This window comes from Loxodonta africana, chromosome 7, assembly GCF_030014295.1.
Source record: "Loxodonta africana isolate mLoxAfr1 chromosome 7, mLoxAfr1.hap2, whole genome shotgun sequence".
In the NCBI taxonomy this organism is placed as follows: Eukaryota; Metazoa; Chordata; class Mammalia; order Proboscidea; family Elephantidae; genus Loxodonta; species Loxodonta africana.
This window is the reverse complement of record NC_087348.1, coordinates 28,232,983-28,249,695: the sequence shown is the minus strand read 5'-3', so window position 1 is coordinate 28,249,695 and position 16,713 is coordinate 28,232,983. Positions and strand designations below refer to the sequence as shown.

Below are 16,713 nucleotides of genomic sequence, written 5' to 3'. Positions count from 1 at the left end.
AAACTGCCCATCCTCCACTAGAATCCAGAGATATCTTTAAAAAATATAAGTCTGATTTATGATTTAGGGTATTTACAACTATGACTTTATGATACTCTTTGTTTTCTACTTTCCCTTGGTTTCCCATTGCCTTTAGAAATTCCTTGCTTAGTCCTAGATTCCCTGATTAATCTGGTTACTGCCTCTACCTCTCCAAACACATTTTGAGCCAAATAAATGAAGTCAAATAGTCACTAATTACAAATCCTATGTTGCTTTTTAGATTTTCTGACTCTCAGCCAGAGTGCATATCAGTACCTGGTAAATGGGAAACCAAAACAATGTGACTGAATTCATTCTTTTGGGCCTTACAAAGAACCCACAGCTGTGGAAAATATTCCCTACTGTGTTTTTAATCATGTATGTGGCCACCGTATTGGGAACTTTACTCATTGTGGTAACTATGACTACAAGTCAGAGTTTGAGGTCACCTATGTATTTTTTCCTTACTTCCTTGTCCCTAACGGATACTGTCTATTCTTCTGTCATCACCCCCAAGATGATTGTGGATTCCTTCTCTGAGAGTACTACCATCTCCCTCAAAGGCTGCATGATTCAGCTTTTTGCAGGACATTTCTTTGGTGGGGTGTCGATCATCCTTCTCATTGTGATGGCCTATGACCGCTACATGGCCATCTGTAAGCCCCTGCATTACATGACTGTCATGAGTCCTCGGGTGTGCCGCCTGCTGCTGGGAGGGACCTGGGTGGGAGGATTTTTGCATGCAATGATACAGCTCCTCTTCATGTACCACATACCTTTCTGTGGTCCCAATGTCATTGATCACTTTATATTTGATTTGTTTCAATTGCTGACACTGGCCTGCATGGACACCCACATCCTGGGCCTTTTGGTCATTCTCAACAGTGGAGTGATGTGTGTGACAATATTTCCTTATCCTGATTGCCTCCTATGCAGTCATCCTCTGCTCCCTGACATCTTGCAGGTCTGAAGGGCGGTACAAAGCTCTCTCCACTTGTGGTTCCCACCTCATGGTGGTCGTCTTGTTCTTTGTGCCATGCATTTTCTTGTACGTAAGACCTGTGACCACTTATCCCATAGACAAGACAATGGCTGTGTTGGGGGCCATCATCACACCCATGTTGAATCCCTTGATCTATACTCTGAGGAATGTGGAGGTAAAAAATGCCATGAAGAAACTTTGGATGCAATGAAAGACTTCAGTTGGCAAGTAACTGTCATCATGCTGATAGCATTATGAGTTTTCCCTAAAGAGAAGTCATTCTCTCCAAGATGTGTGAGAAATAAACCACCCATTTTCCAGAAGAATCCAGAGGGATCTTTTAAAAATATGTCTGATTTATATTATTTAGGGTATTTACAATATAGAGATTATGATACTCTTTTCTTTTATACCCTTCCTCAGCTTCCCGCTGCCTTTGGAAATTCCTTCCCTTATTCTAGAAATTCCTGGTTAATCTGATGACTCCCTCTACCTTCCCCAGCACTTCTGGAGCTCCCCATCTCCTCTCCTCAGCCATGTTGGGTTTTTTCACCTGTAGCTAGGCCTATCTAAGCCCTTTCTCACAAAAGTGACTTTGCATCTGCTGGGCTCTCTACCTGGAAACAAGCAGTCATATTCTGTCTTACATTGGTATCACTTCCTCTGAGAAGCCTTCCCCAGCGGCTCTATTAAAAGAATCTTTCACTCCTGCCATTATTTTCTATCTCAACATCTGCTTAATATCCTTATAGCTGTGATCAAAAATGTAATTGTTTTTGTACAGTTATCAGTTGACTTCTGTGACTTTCCATCTTCCTCTCTAATTGAAAGCCTCTGAGGGAAGAACTTTTGTCTTATTGATGCCTGAAAAAAAAAAAAACTGGGACCTATTTAAACTGTCTGTTGAATGATTATAGAAGACAAGCACCTTTCCTTTTCAAAAGAGTCAAATTCTGATGATTAGGGAGACAGTTAATAAGCAATTAAAAATAAGCAAAAAAAAGACAAAGTGTGATCAGTACAACAGAGTTAACAGGAATGGAGTGCTTTGATTATTTCTGGGAGAGTGCGTCATAGTGGGTAATCAGAGAAGGATTCTATGAGTGAGCAACATATCAAGTTGATTTTCTAATCTGTTGAAGTTTCTTTATAAAAAGTGATTAAATGTATTAATTAATAAGATTAATAATAATGACAAGCACTAATAATTGACAAAAGGAATCATTAGGAAATTACCCCATAAGGAGTACTAGGATAGAGATTCTAGGGAGAGACAATACATAGAGTAGCTCTAAGGGAGGCATTTTCAAGGAACTATAAAACCCCAAAGAGCAAGAATTTTATTATTACCTGTTCGAAACCAAAAATTCTTTTAAAATCTCATATTGACTCTAACTTTTTTTTTTTTTATTGTGGTTTAGGTGAAAGTTTACAGAGCAGATTAGTTCCTCGTTAAACAATACGCATATTGTTTTGTGACATTGGTTGCCAACCACAGGACGTGTCAACCCTCTCCCCTTCTTGACCTTGGATTTCCCGTTATCAGCTTTTCTGTCCCCTCCTGCCTTCTCATTCCTGTCCCTGGGCTGGTGTACCCATTTTGTCTTGTTTTGTTTTATGGGCGAGTCAAATCTTTGGCTGAAGTGTGAACCCCAAGAGTGACTTCAGTACTGAGTTAAAAGGGTGTCCAGGGGCCATACTCCTGGGGTTTCTCCAGTCTCTATCAGACTAAGTTTTTTTTTTTTTTCTGTGAGTTTGAATTTTATTCTATATTTTTCTCTCCATCTTTCCTGCCCCTTCCTGTCTTCTGAACTTTGTTTTTGAGCAAGTGCTTCCGTTTTGGTCTGGTACAGTTGATTGTTCTGAGGAGTACTTTCCTCGCGGGTGTTATTGTTCATGTTATAGGCCTGTCTGTTGTTTGGCTGAAAGGTGACTGTGTTCAGTTCCAGATTTGAAGGGTGTCTAAGGGTCATAATTTTGGGGGTTCCACCAGTCTCTATCAGACCAGTAAGTCTGGTCTTTTTTATGAATTTGAATTTCTTTCTACATTTTTCTCCCACACTGTCTGGGACCTTCTATTGTGATCCTGCTCAGAGCAGTCGGTAGTGGTAGCTGGGCACCATCTAGTTCTTCTGGTCTCAGGCTAGCTAGTGGAGGCTATGGTTCATCTGGTCCATTAGTCGTACAGACTAATTGTTTCCTTGAATCTTTGATTTTCTTCACTCTTCTTTGCTCCAGACAGGAAGAGACAAATAGTTGTATCTTAGATGGCCAGTCAGAAGCTTTTAAAACCCCAGTCGCTACTCACCAAAGTAGGCTGCTGAGCACTGTCTCTATGGACTATGCTAGATGTCCTTCAAGACTGTGGCCCTAAGACCTCAAGCCCAGTGACTCAGTCCCTCATGGTGTTTGGTTATGGCTAAGAAGTTTTCATAACTTTGCCCCCTGTGTGCTCTGTTATATATATGGATATATTTGCAACCAAAATAAGCAAACCAGTGGCCGTCAAGTCAATTTCCACTCATAATGACCCTAATGGAAAGAGTAGAACTGCCCCGCGGGATTTCCAAGGAGCAGCTGGTGGATTTGAACTGCTGACTTTTTGGTTAGCAGCCAAGTTCTTAACCACTGCACCACCAGGGCTCCAGATATTTTTCCAGCACATACAAATATGAATGTAAAAATATCCTCTGCCAAACCTATATGTGCCGGTGGGTTTGCTCCCATACTAATATATCTACCTATGTATCCACTCATAAATTATTGTTTGCTATTACTGTTACTGAGAGATTGTGTATGTAATAGTACTTACTGCTGTTGCCTTTTACTCTTGCGTACTTCTCAGTGTCTTCCTTTGCCCTGATCATGTTGTGCTGACCTACCCCTTGTTGTGTATTGCCTTTCTCTTTCCCCAAGTTAATAAGTGCCTACTATCTAGTTATTGATTTTCCCTCTCTCCCCCTCCCATCCCTGGTAACCATCAAAGAACATTTCTTTCTATGTGTAAACCTTTTCTTGACTTTTTATAATCTTGATCTCGTACAATATTTGTTCTTTTGTAACTGACTTATTTCACTCAGCATAATGTCCTCCAGGTTCATCCATGTCGTAAGATGTTTTATGGATTCATCGTTATTCTTTAACAATGCATAGTATTCCATTGTGTGTATGTATCATAGTTCGTTTATCCATTTATTTGTTGATGGACACTTAGGTTGTTTCCATCCTTTTGTTATTGTGAATAATGCTGTGATAAACATGGGTGTGCATATACCTATTCATTTCTCTAGGATGTATACCTAGTAGTGGGATTCCTGGATCACATTATATCTCCTCTATTTCTAACTTTTTAAGGAAGCACCCTACATTTTCCACAGTGATTGTACCATTTTACAATCCCACCAGCAGTGTATGAGAGTTCTAATCTCCCCACACCCTCACCAGCATTTGTTGTTTTCTGTTTTTTTGATCATTACCATTATTGCTGTGGTGGGATGACACCTCACTGTTGTTTTGATTTGCATCTCTCTAATGGCTAATTTTTTTTTTTTTTTTTTTTTGGTGTTTTGAATGACTAATGATGGTGAGCATCTTCTTGTATTTTTTGGTTGTCTGAATGTCTTCTCTGGTCAAGTGTCTGTTAATGACTGTTAATGTCCTTTGCTCATTTTTAAATTGGATTGTTTGTCTTTTTGTCATTGAGGTGTTGAAGTTTTCTATAAATTTTAGAGATGATTTCCTTGTAGGCTATGTCTTTGCCAAATATTTTTCCCAGTGTATAGTTTCTCTTTTTTACTCTTTTGGAAAAGTCTTTCGATGTGCATAAGTGTTTAATTTTTAGGAGGTCCGAGTCATCTAGTTTATCTTTTGCTGTTTGTGCATTTTTAGTTATGTTTGGTAGTCCATTTATGCTGTAAATTAGGGTCCTTAGGTTTGCCCCTATTTTTCCTTCCATGATCTTTATAGTTTTGGGTTTTACATTTAGGTCTTTGACCCATTTTGAGTTAGTTTATGTATATGGTGTGAGGTATGGAAACTGTTTCACTTTTCTACAAATGGATATTCAGTTTTGCCAGCACCATTTACTGAAGAGACCAACTCTTCCCCATTTAATGGCTCTTGGCCCTTTGTTGAAGATCAGCTGTCCATAGGTGAAAGTATTTACTTCTGGATTCTCCATTCTGTTCCATTGGTCTATGTGTCAGTCATTGTACCAGTACCAGGCTGTTTTGACTACCGTGGCTGTATACCTGGTTCCAGGATCGGGAAGTGTGAGACCTCCTACTTTGTTCTTCTTCTTCAATAGTGCTTTGCTTATCTGGGATCTCTTTCCTTTCCATATAAAGTTGGTGATTAGTTTTTCCAGCTCTTTAAAGAATGTTGATGGGATCTGGATTGGGATTGCATTACATCTATAGATCATTTTGGGTAGTATTGATATTTTCATAATATTAAGTCTTCCTATTCATAAGCATGGTATGTTCTTCCATTTATATAGGTCTCTTTTGGTTTCTTTTGGTTTCTTGCAGTAGTGTTTTGTAGTTTTCTTTCTATAAATCTTTTATATCCCTGATGATGTTTATTCCCAAGCAATTATCTTTGGGGGGGCTATTGTAAATGATATTGTTTTCCTGATTTCCTTTTCAGAGTTGTCTTTGTTAATCTAGAGAAATCTGACAGATTTTTGTATGTTGGTCTTGTACCCTGCCACTTTGTATCACCATATCTTCCTCTCCATATGGAAGGTGTATGATGACATTTCTTAGTCCCTCTTTATTGTTTTAATGTTGTCTTCTTTTATATAATAACATCACTGTTACCCTGTGTTGGTTTTTTTTTTTTTTTTTAGTCTTGCTTTTTTTTTTTTTGGATTTCCCTGTCTGGGTTGACTTCTGGTTGCTCTGCCCAGTGTTCTGGTCTTGGGTTGATACCTGATATTATTGATTTTCTAGCTAAAGAGCTCCCTTTAGTATTTCTTGTAGTTTTGGTTTGGTTTTTAAAAATTCCCTCAACTTGTGTTTATCTGGAAATGTCTTAATTTCACCTTCGTATTTAAGAGACAGTTTTGATGGATTCTTGGCAGGCAGTTTTTTTCTTTCAACTTTTTAAATATGTCATCCCATTGCCTTCTTGCCTGCATGGTTTCTGTCGAGCAGTCCGAGCTTATTCTTATCGGCTCTCTTTTGTAGGTGATTTTTCGTTTATCCCTCACTGCTCTTATAATTGTCTCTTTATCTTTGGTTTGGGCAAGCTTGATTATAATATGCCTTGGTGACTTTCTTTTAAGATCTACCTTATGTGGAGTTTGATGAGCATCTTGGATACTTATCTTCTCATCTTTCACAATATCAGGGAAGTTTTCTGCCAAAAAATCCTCAACAATTTTCTCTGTATTTTCTGTTATCCCTCCCTGTTCTGGTACTCCAATCACTCGTAGGGTATTTCTCTTGATAGAGTCCCACATGATTCTTAAGGTTTCTTCATTTTTTTTAATTCTTTTATCTGATTTTTCTTCAAATATATTAGTGCCAAGTGATTTGTCTTCAAGTTCAGAAATTCTAGCTTCTACTCGCTCAATTCTGCTCCTCTGATTTTCTACTGAGTTATCTAATTCTGTAATTTTATTGTTAATCTTCTGAATTTCTGATTGCTGTCTGTCTATGGATTTTTCCAGCTTATTAAACTTTTCATTATGTTTCTGAATAATCTTTCTAATTCCATCAGCTGCTTTATCTGTGTGTTCCTTGGCTTCTTCTGTGCATTGCCTCATTTCCTTCCTGATGTCTTGAGGGGTTCTGTATATTAAACTTTTGTATTCTGCATCTGGTAATTCCAGGAATGCACTTTCATCTAGAAGATCCCTGGATTCTTTTTTTTTTGAGAGCCTGTTGAGGTGATCATGGTCTGTATTTTTATGTGACTTGATAATGACCGTTTTCTTCGAGCCATCTATAAGTTATTGTATTAGTTTATGCTTGCTTACTGTGTTGTAGCTGCTCGCTTTGTTTTGTTTTGGTATACCCCTATGGATTACTTGAGTGAGCTAGCTTGATTATTTTCACCTTTGGAGCTCTGGTGTCCTGTCCCCAGCTGGCTAGAGCTGTTATCAGGTATATCAGTCTAGGAGTCCGTTCAGTTTTCTTGTATGAGCTCAGCTCAGGTTTCCAGGTAGCTGATATCAAGTGTGTGGTATAAGCTCTGTCCTACAGTCTTAGAGGGGCAGGGGTGATTGGCATATATACTGGTATTTGATTGCAGCAGAGGATCATGCTCTGAACAAGGCAGGGGGCTGAGAACTGACTCCCAAGTGACTCTGAGGAAAATGTGTCTCTGTTCCCTAGAGCGTGCTGTTGGGTGGGTTCTGCAGAGGGACCATGGACACCCAAAGTTTTTGGTTGTAAGGACTGGGAGGTACCAGTTATTTTTGGACCACTGTCAGGGGTGGCCGGGTGACCTGAGTAGAGATACCAGTCCTTAGGTCCCTGTTGTGGGTAGGTGAGGACCTCGTTTAATAGTCAAAGCAATGTCAAACGTCAAACACCCACCTCTCCACCGCACGGCTGAAATGGTTGGAGTTTGCCAACAAGGGCCTATTCTCTCGAAATAGGCCTACACAAGTCCATGCAGAATGGAAAGGTGCTCAAGGTCCATGGACTGTTTATGTCTGGACAGGAACTGCTTCTGTCCTGAGCTCCCCCAGTTAATGGAGCTAGCAAATTATCTTTTCCCCCCAGTTGCAAATTTTTTCCTTTCCCAAGGCTGGGAGGATGGCTCTAGGTGCTCACCAAGGTCTATCTCAGGCCCAGGGATTCAGCTGCTGAAGCCGGCTTGGAGGTAAAGGGGCACAGTGAAATAGTCGCAAGTACTTAGCTTTTGCTGAGAGCACCTTTCTCCTCCGATTCTGGAGGTGTGAGTGGGCTGTGTGGCTGGCTGCTTCTCCCTGAGGAAACTGTGGCCTAACGCTAGTACCAGCCTGCTGCCACCCCTGCTCTGGGAATGGTGCCTGAGGGCTCCCCAGGATTTGGTCCGGTAACTCCTCTCCACTTCTGAATGGCTTCTTCCTCCCCCTGCCACTCAGTTCATTGTCTAAGCTTGCCTTTGATGCTCAGAGCTCCCAGCTTGTCACAAATATATTCGTTTCACTTGTTTTTTCAGATCTTTATTGTAAAGAGGGCTCTGCAGAAGCATCTGTCTATTCCGCCATCTTGGCTCCACCTCTCTTCTCACAAGCTTTTACAACTCCAGATGCTACTCACCAAAGTAGGATATAGACTATTTTCTTTATAAACTATGTTATGCCAATTGAGCTAGATGTTCCCCAAGACCATGGTTCCTAGCCCTCAGCTCAGTAATTTGGTCCCTCAGGGAGTTTGAATGCATCTATGAAGCTTCCATGACCTTGCCTTGGGCAAGTTGTCCTGGCTCCCCAGTATTGTGTACTGTCTTAACCTTTCACCAAAGTTACCACCATTCTATTGTCTGGTTAGTGTTTTTTTTCTCCTCACTCCTCCCCTCCGTCATAACCATCAAAGACAGTTTCTTTCTGTGTGTAAACCTTTTCATGAGTTTTTATAATAGAGGTCTCATACAGTATTTGTCCTTTTGTGATTGACTTATTTCACTCAGCATAATGTCCTCCAGATTCATCCATGTTGGGAGATGTTTCATAGATTCATCATTGTTCTTTATTATTGTGTGGTATTTCATTTTGTGTGTACACCATGGGTTGTTTACCCATTCATCTCTTTGATCCTAACTTGTGTGCTATACAGTTATTGAACAGTATGATGTGAAAAGCTTTTGTAGCTACCTTTTATTTTGTCCTTTAATTTTTAATTGTAGAACAAACTTCACAATACTTTCTTAAAATATTTCAAAGTACCCACATTGACTTTAGAATCATTCATTTTTCAGCTTATCATCACTATAGATGAGAAATGCCATCATAGTATGGTTATTTGTGTCTTTGTAAGAACCTTTCAAAAAACTGAACCCATTGTCTTTGAGTCAATTCAAACACATAGTTGACCCTATAGGACAGAGTAGACCTGCCCTTTGCAGTTTCCAAGGAGCACCTGGTGGGTTTGAACTGCCAGCCTTTTGGTTAGCAGCCATTGCTCTTAACCACTACGCCACAAGTGTTACCAGCAAAAAGCTTAGGAGAGTCTTTATTATAATCATATTATGTTAATACTGAGAGGGATTTAGCCTGTGGTCCTAAACTTTATATATGTATAATATGTGAGGTTTAATAATATTATATTTAATTCCATGTTTCTAATTGTTTGGAGCCCTGGTTGCACAGTGGTTAAGGCTCAGCTGCTAACCAAAATGTTGGCAGTTCAAATATACCAACTACTCCCTGGAAACCCTATAGGATAGTTCTCCTCTGTCCTATAGAGTCGATAGGATTCAGAATCGACTCGAAGGCAATGAGTTTCTTTCTTTTTTTTTTTGTCTAGTTCAGAGTCTTTCTGACTAGGTCTTCCTATAACATAGGTTCACCTGCCAGTTATTTGACATTTTTTCAATAAGTAATTAAGATTGTTGTTGTTGTTAGGTGCCATCAAATTGGTTCCAGCACATAGCGATGCTATGTACAACAGAACAAAACACTGCCTGGTCCTATGCCATCCGCATAATCTTTGTTATGTTTGAGCCCATTGCTGCAGCCACTGTGTCAAGCCATCTACTCAAGAGTTTTCCCTTTTTTCGCTGACCTTCTACGAAGCATGATGTCCTCTCCAAGGGCTGGTCCCTCCTGATAACATGTCCAAAGTACGTGAGATGAAGCCTTGCCATCCTTACCTCTAAGAAACATTCTGGCTGTACTTCCTCCAAGACAGATTTGTTCCTTCTTCTGGCAGTATATTCAATAATTTTTGCCAAAACCATAGTTCAAAGGCATCAATTCTTCTTCAGTCTTCGTTATTGATTGTCCAGGTTTCACATGCATATGAGGCAATTAAAAATACCATGGATTGGATCAGGTGCACCTTAATTCTCAAAGTGACATCTTTAATTAAAATTAGTTCTCATCTCATTAATTGGGATGCTTGTCTTTCTCATGAAATACATTTTAGCAGGTAAGGACTAGCAATTATATATATATATAAAATATATATATATAATGTATAAAATCATTTCCAAGATGCCAAAGTGGGATTTGGTAGATCTTAGTCTGGACGGCAGTGGGTTTAGTCTGGATTATGATCAAAACACAGCAAACTAAAGCAAAATTGAAATTCTTTAACTTGATGAAAGGATTTCTTCTAAAAAACTGAAAATAAGTCAAATTTAGTTGTGAAAGAAGCTCATTAAATTGAGTAACAGGATAAGGCCATCTTTTATTATTGCAGTCAAACAGGTAAGCGCTTGACTACTAACTGAGAAGTTGATGGTTTGAATCTACCCAGAGGCACTTTGGAAGAAAGTCCTGGCAATCTACTTCCTAAAGGTCATTGCCACTGAAAATCCTATGAAGCACAGTTCTACTCTGGCACACACAGGGCCTCCGTGAGTTGGGATCAACTCAATGGAAACTGTTTTTTTGTTTTTTTTAATTATTATTATTACTATACATTGTACTGAGGACCCTAATGCAGAGATCTCAACCTCAAAACCTACAGAGTACAGTTGAATAATAAAAAAAAACAAACAGTAACACCAGCTTCTGTGGAGATTTTAAGGGGTCATAGGAATATGCCTTCTAGAGATGGAGTGAATTTTATCCTCCTTAAGAGTCACCCATTACTAGCTCTGGTCTGTTGTTGCCTTATGGGAGTGTATGTCCAAATTTGCCAAGCACTCAGATTTTCAGGAGACATATGGCATCCATATTTTTATTGATTTGAGTATGTTGATAACTAAGTTTCTTTAAAACCCTTTGCTGAGCAACAATCTTTGAATCAAGCAAATTCTTTCAGGGGAATTCTGTCCATGGGCTGTCACTTTGGAAACTCTGTGTTAACCAATAAAATAATGGCAAATAGAAGTAAGGTAATCAAAACAGAACACGAAGAGACACAGTTCTTTATTTACTAACATGTTCATCTACTTAGAAAAACTGAGACAGTCAACGGACAAATTTTAAGGTTTATTAAAACTGTTTAGCTGAAAATTAGCATAATAATATTTTTAAATAAAATTGCAGTAAATATTTAGAAAATGAAATAAGTCACAATAGAACTAAAAACTATATAAAGAAAATAAAAATGTGTGAAATCATTATGAAGAATACTAAACATTTTCCCAAAGGAAAGCTGAATAAAGTGAGGGATAAAAATTTAGTTTTCTTAAACATAGTACTTAATCTTTTCAGACATAGCAGAGAAACTGGACTTCTCTATTTCTTTACTAAAACTAGAAAGTAATATGAAGCAATTGTTTCCAATATTGGAAAAAAGGCAGTATAGAATCAGGGCCCTTTAGGGAATGGAAACAAAAATAGGTGAGCCCTAGACTAGATGAAAGGTTCTTGGTTGGTACAAAAAGTTTGTGCTGGACTACTGACCTAAAGGTTGGTGGTCCAAACCCTCCCAACAGTGCTAAGGAAGAAAGGACTGGCAATCTACTTCTATAAAGATTACAGCCAAGAAAGCCCTATGGAGCAATTCTACTATGTAACACATGGGGTCACCATGATTCAAAGTTGACTCCACGGCAGCAGGCTTAGGTATTATTTTGTTTTGCTCTGTTTTAAGATAGCTGCACTCTTCTGCTAGAGGCCCTTTCTGATCCACATTTCTCACTGAGATGAGGAAGGAGAGGTCAGAATTCAGGGTTGCTGAATAGGCTGCAATCTGAGAGGCCGAGTCCTGGAGAGAAAGGAGCTATGTAGAGACAAAAAATCCAGAAATCTGCACAAGGGGCCTGAGCAATCTGAGTCTGTTGCTGAATACTAACAATACTCAACTGTGCGTGTACGGGATGAAACTCCACAAGGCAGAGTAAAGAATAATCAAAAAATGCATTTATCATTCACTCTACATATTTCTTGCAATTTGAGCCTCTGCTTGACACAGTAAATCAGGGACAGGCTGACAAAGACTCCACTGTCTTGTACCTGACTACGCTAAGTGGACATTTAGGTGATATCAGAATCTGCCATATTGGTTATATGCAAATGCCAGATCTTAACTTGTTTAAGAATGAGTAAAATATATATATATTCCGAGGACTATGGAAATATTCTGCATTATGACACAAATGAAAAACAAATGGAAAACATTTTAAGGAATAGATAAATCAACAACATGGATGTAAAGAAGGTTTTCTTCATGAAATAAAAGTAAATTTGGGACTCTATATTCCTTGTACACTCCTCAACATGTAGAAGACATGAACTTTTAATGAAATAAATAAATAATGAAAAGTTATAACACAGGATGGTGGAAACTAAAAATGACATCCTTTACCATATAAATAACCACAAGGTGTTTTCTAATAGCTATCTTGGATCTTTTATGAGGTCATCTGTGATCTCTATTTTTTTTACCTGTCCCAATGGTCTTGCCCAAACCAAGGCTGATTTTCAAGGCCTTTTTTTATACTCCTAATCTTATGCTTGTGGTGGTTACCTTTCCCCTTTAGCCTTCCCCATGTCAGCCCTTTCCCCTCACTACTGGCGCTCCTTTATCAGATCTAAGACTTATAATTCATTTTGTAGTTTTTCCTGTTTACAGGTAAAGTTTAACTACACAAACTTTTTTTTTTTTTTAGTCTTTATGGTGCTTTACGTGAAAGTTTACAAATCAAGTCAGTCTCTGATACAAAAATTTATATACACCTTGCTATATACTCCTAGTTGCTCTCCCCCAATGGGATAGCACGCTCTTTCTTTCCACTCTCTATTTTCGTGTCCATTTGGCCAGCTTCTGACCACCTCTGCCCTCTCATCTCCCATCCAGACAGAAGCCACCCACATAGTCTTCTGTGTCTACCTGATCCCAGAAATTCATTCCTCACCAGTATCATTTTTTATCCCATAGTCCAGTCCAATCCCTGTCTGAAGAGTTGGCTTTGGGAATGGTTCCTGTCTTGGGCTAATGGAAGGTCTGAGGACCATGATCTCCAGGGTCGTTTCAGTCTCAGTCAAACCATTAAGTATGGTCTCTTTATGAAAATTTGAGGTCTGCATCCCACTGCTTTTCTGCTCCCTCAGAGGTTCACTGTTGTGATGTAGTCTCTGGTTTATGTGGCCCTTTCTGTCTCTTGGGCTAGTAATTACCTTGTATCTTTGGTGTTCTCCATTCTCCTCTGCTCCAGGTGGGTTGAGACCAATTGATGCATCTTAGGTGGCCACTTGCTAGTGTTTAAGACCCCAGACACTGCTCTTCAAAGTGGGATGCAGAATGTTTTCTTAATAGATTTATTATGCTAATTGACCTAGATGTCCCCTGAAACTATGGTCTCCAAACCTCTGCTCCTGCTACACTGGCCTTCAAAGTGTTCAGTTTATTCAGGAAACTTCTTTGCTTTTGGTTTAGTTCAGTTGTGCTGACCTCTCCTGTACTGAAACTAGGCAAGCTTTTGTCCATAAAGTGTACCTTTCACAAGTGTGCACACAAATTGTTTCTCAACTTCAGGAGGTAACGCACAATCCCTTCCTAAGGGGAAATCAGTTCTTTTGAATTCCAGCAATGATACAAATCATGATTTCACATTTCTAATGTAGCAAGGTGCTGAGGCTGAAATTTTGGCTAGACACAATGTGTGAAATTACAAAGTGTGTTCCAGACCACTCCATGCCTGTTTCCATAGTGAAGGCAATGAATGATAAAGATCAGAATCCTCACAACTAGATAAAGGATATGAAACCTGGTCAGTGTAAAGTGGGAGAGTGGTTGGTGAGAACTGCTTTGGAGAATTCCCTGCAGAGAATTCCCTTGCCCCACCATGGGAGTAGAGAGAGGTATGCCAGACTCTGACATCGGTACCCATTTTTCGGATGTTTCTGTGGAGGGACGTGTTTGGAGTTGCCTACTCTGCCATTTGGCTGACATCACCTCCTACTTTAATTTTTAGTTGTCTCTCAACCAGAGGTCATAGCTAACCATTCCAGTCAAGCACCTTAAAATTTGTGTGTGTATTTGTGTGTGTGTGTGTGCATTTGCACATATGTGTGTGCATGCATGCTGGAAGGGCATTTCTAGAGAGTGCTATTCTGACAGGCTAGTATATGGTCCTCCACATTGATGGCTGCAGGGACTGAGATCAGAAAAATCTAGGCAGAAAGAGAGACTTAGTGGTATTAGTGCAGGATTGCCCAGTGAGGTAGGCTCAACTATAGATGTCCAAGGTATCATCTTCCAGGACCATCCTGTCAAATGCTCATACTGGCAAATCCAGTCTCTCATGGACTGGCTCATGTTGACCAAATTCATATTGTACTAGAATAAGGCTTATAAAAGGAATTTGGTGGACTCACACGCACACAATCATCCTGTGATTAGTCAGTGAATTTCTTTCAGGAGAAAAATTTCTACAAGAAGTTAAATTACCAAGTGAAAATGGTCAGATGTTGATAGAATTCAAGTATGGATCGTTATAGGTTGTTCACAACGGTTATGAGCTTTAAGTACTCATAGTCTAATGCAATCCTCTCAGAATATTAAATGTGTGTATAATGAATCAATAACATGTTGATATATATTGATTGCTGTTTCCTGTTAGGGTTGTTTCCTGTTAGGAGTATTTCTAATTTCCTGCCATGTAACAAAAACTGATTTAAGGAAGTGTAATTTAAATATGCCATATTTATCAACTAAAGTCATAATTTGCTACACCATAACTTTTTCATGGCATTTTTCACTTCCACATTCCTCAGTGTATAGATCAAAGGGTTGAGAAAGGGTGTCCCAATTGTATAAAACACAGCCACCATCTTGTCCACTGGAAATGTAGTTGGTGGGCGTGTGTACATGAATATACATGGACCAAAAAATATAACAACCACAATGAAATGGGAGGTACGGGTAGAAAGAGCTTTCACCTTCCTTCTGCACTGTGGTTTCTCAGAGAGTATAAAATGACAACATAGGATATAAGCAAGAGCATGAAACTCACCATGCATATGGCCCCACTATTGGACACAAGTAACAAATTTATCACATAAGTGTCCATGCAGGCAAGTTTCAAAAAGGGCTGCAAGTCACGCAAATAGTGATCAATCACATTGGGGCCACAGAAAGGCAATTTCAAAGTGAACATAATCTGTATTGAAGAATGGACACAAGATCCCACCCAGGCCAGAATCACCAGCACGCAACAGACACGCCTGCTTATGATGGTTGTGTATCGCAGGGGCTTACAAATGGCTACATAGCGATCAAAAGCCATGAGGATGAGCACAAATACCTCCATACACCCAAAGAAATGGACTGCAAAGACCTGAGTCATGCGCTCATGGTAGGAAATAGTCTTCTTCTGAGACAGAGCATCCACAATCAATCTGGGTGCCATAGTTGTAGAAAAGCAGGCATCAGCAAAGGACAGGTAGAATAGGAAGAAGTACATGGGACTCCCAAGAGTATGACTTGTCTTAATAGTCACCACAATGAGAAAATTCCCCAGCAGAGTCAAAAGGTAAAGAAACAAGAAGATTCTAAATATCATTTTCTGCTTTTCAGCATCCTGCGTCAACCCAAACAGAATGAATTCAGTCACACTGTTATTCATCACCATGTTAGTAGCTGTAGGTGGGATGAAGTTGACAAATGTTTAATCTGCAGAGAGAAGAAAAAAGTAACATTTTGGGAAGATCATTTGGCTAAACTCTGAATTCATCGTTTCTGTTGCATATTTTGTTACCTCCAATTGCCTTTGGTGTGCACCAAAATTCCCCAGGAATCTGTGTAAATCTATAGATGCACAGGCCTCTCCCAGATTTATCTATTGATTCAGAAACTGAGTGGCCCAACACTTTTGTATTTTGTGAATTATATATATATATATATATGTATATCCTTCACAAACTTTTATTTTTATCAAGATTGAGAACTACAGAACTTGTTCTTTCCTGGGCAAAAGACTTAACTGCTTTGAAACTTGGCCTTCATAGGAAAAATGAAGCACCAATATCTTCCCTACGTTATTCTGAGTCCTCATGAGAATTTAAAAAAGGGTTTTACTCACACATATGCATGAATATATGTTTCATGCATTATGCATCTTATCTGTGTGCTTTGAAATCTGAAAAACACCATTCCAATAAAATTAAGCAATGAAGTTGTTGGAGAATTCCTTATGAAGAACATATTTTCAGTTCCGTTGACACATTTTTGGGTCTACTATCCCTGGCCCTTTAGGATCTTGGTGGAATATGCTTCCCAACGAATCTATTTTTACAACCCATCATCTATGCCTCTAACGCTCAAGATGTGAGCTTCACTGATGTTCATGACATAACGGATGTCTGGATAACGCTTGTCTTAATTATCTAGTGCTGCTATGACAAAATTATCACAAATGGGTGCCTTTAACAAACAGAAATGGATTTTTTCACAGTTTAGGGGGCTAGAAGTCTGAATTCAGTGTGCTGACCCTAGAAGAAGGCTTTCTGTCTCTGTTGGCTCAGAGGAAGTTCCTTGTCTCTTTGAGCTTCTGCTCCTGGGTGATCTTCATGTGGCTTAGCATCTTTCTTCCCCTATCTCGGCTTTCTGGCTTTCTTGCTTAATCTTTTTTTTTTTTTTTTTATCACTAATTCTGTC

At 39.2% G+C, this 16,713-nt stretch overlaps 2 pseudogenes; one reads left to right on the top strand and one right to left on the bottom strand.

Annotated features, from left to right (window-relative positions):
- Positions 1-241: 241 nt before the first annotated feature.
- LOC135231893 (olfactory receptor 4C6-like) lies at positions 242-1,245 on the top strand (annotated as a pseudogene).
- Positions 1,246-14,774: 13,529 nt separating this feature from the next.
- LOC135231892 (olfactory receptor 4C11-like) lies at positions 14,775-15,918 on the bottom strand (annotated as a pseudogene).
- Positions 15,919-16,713: the final 795 nt, after the last annotated feature.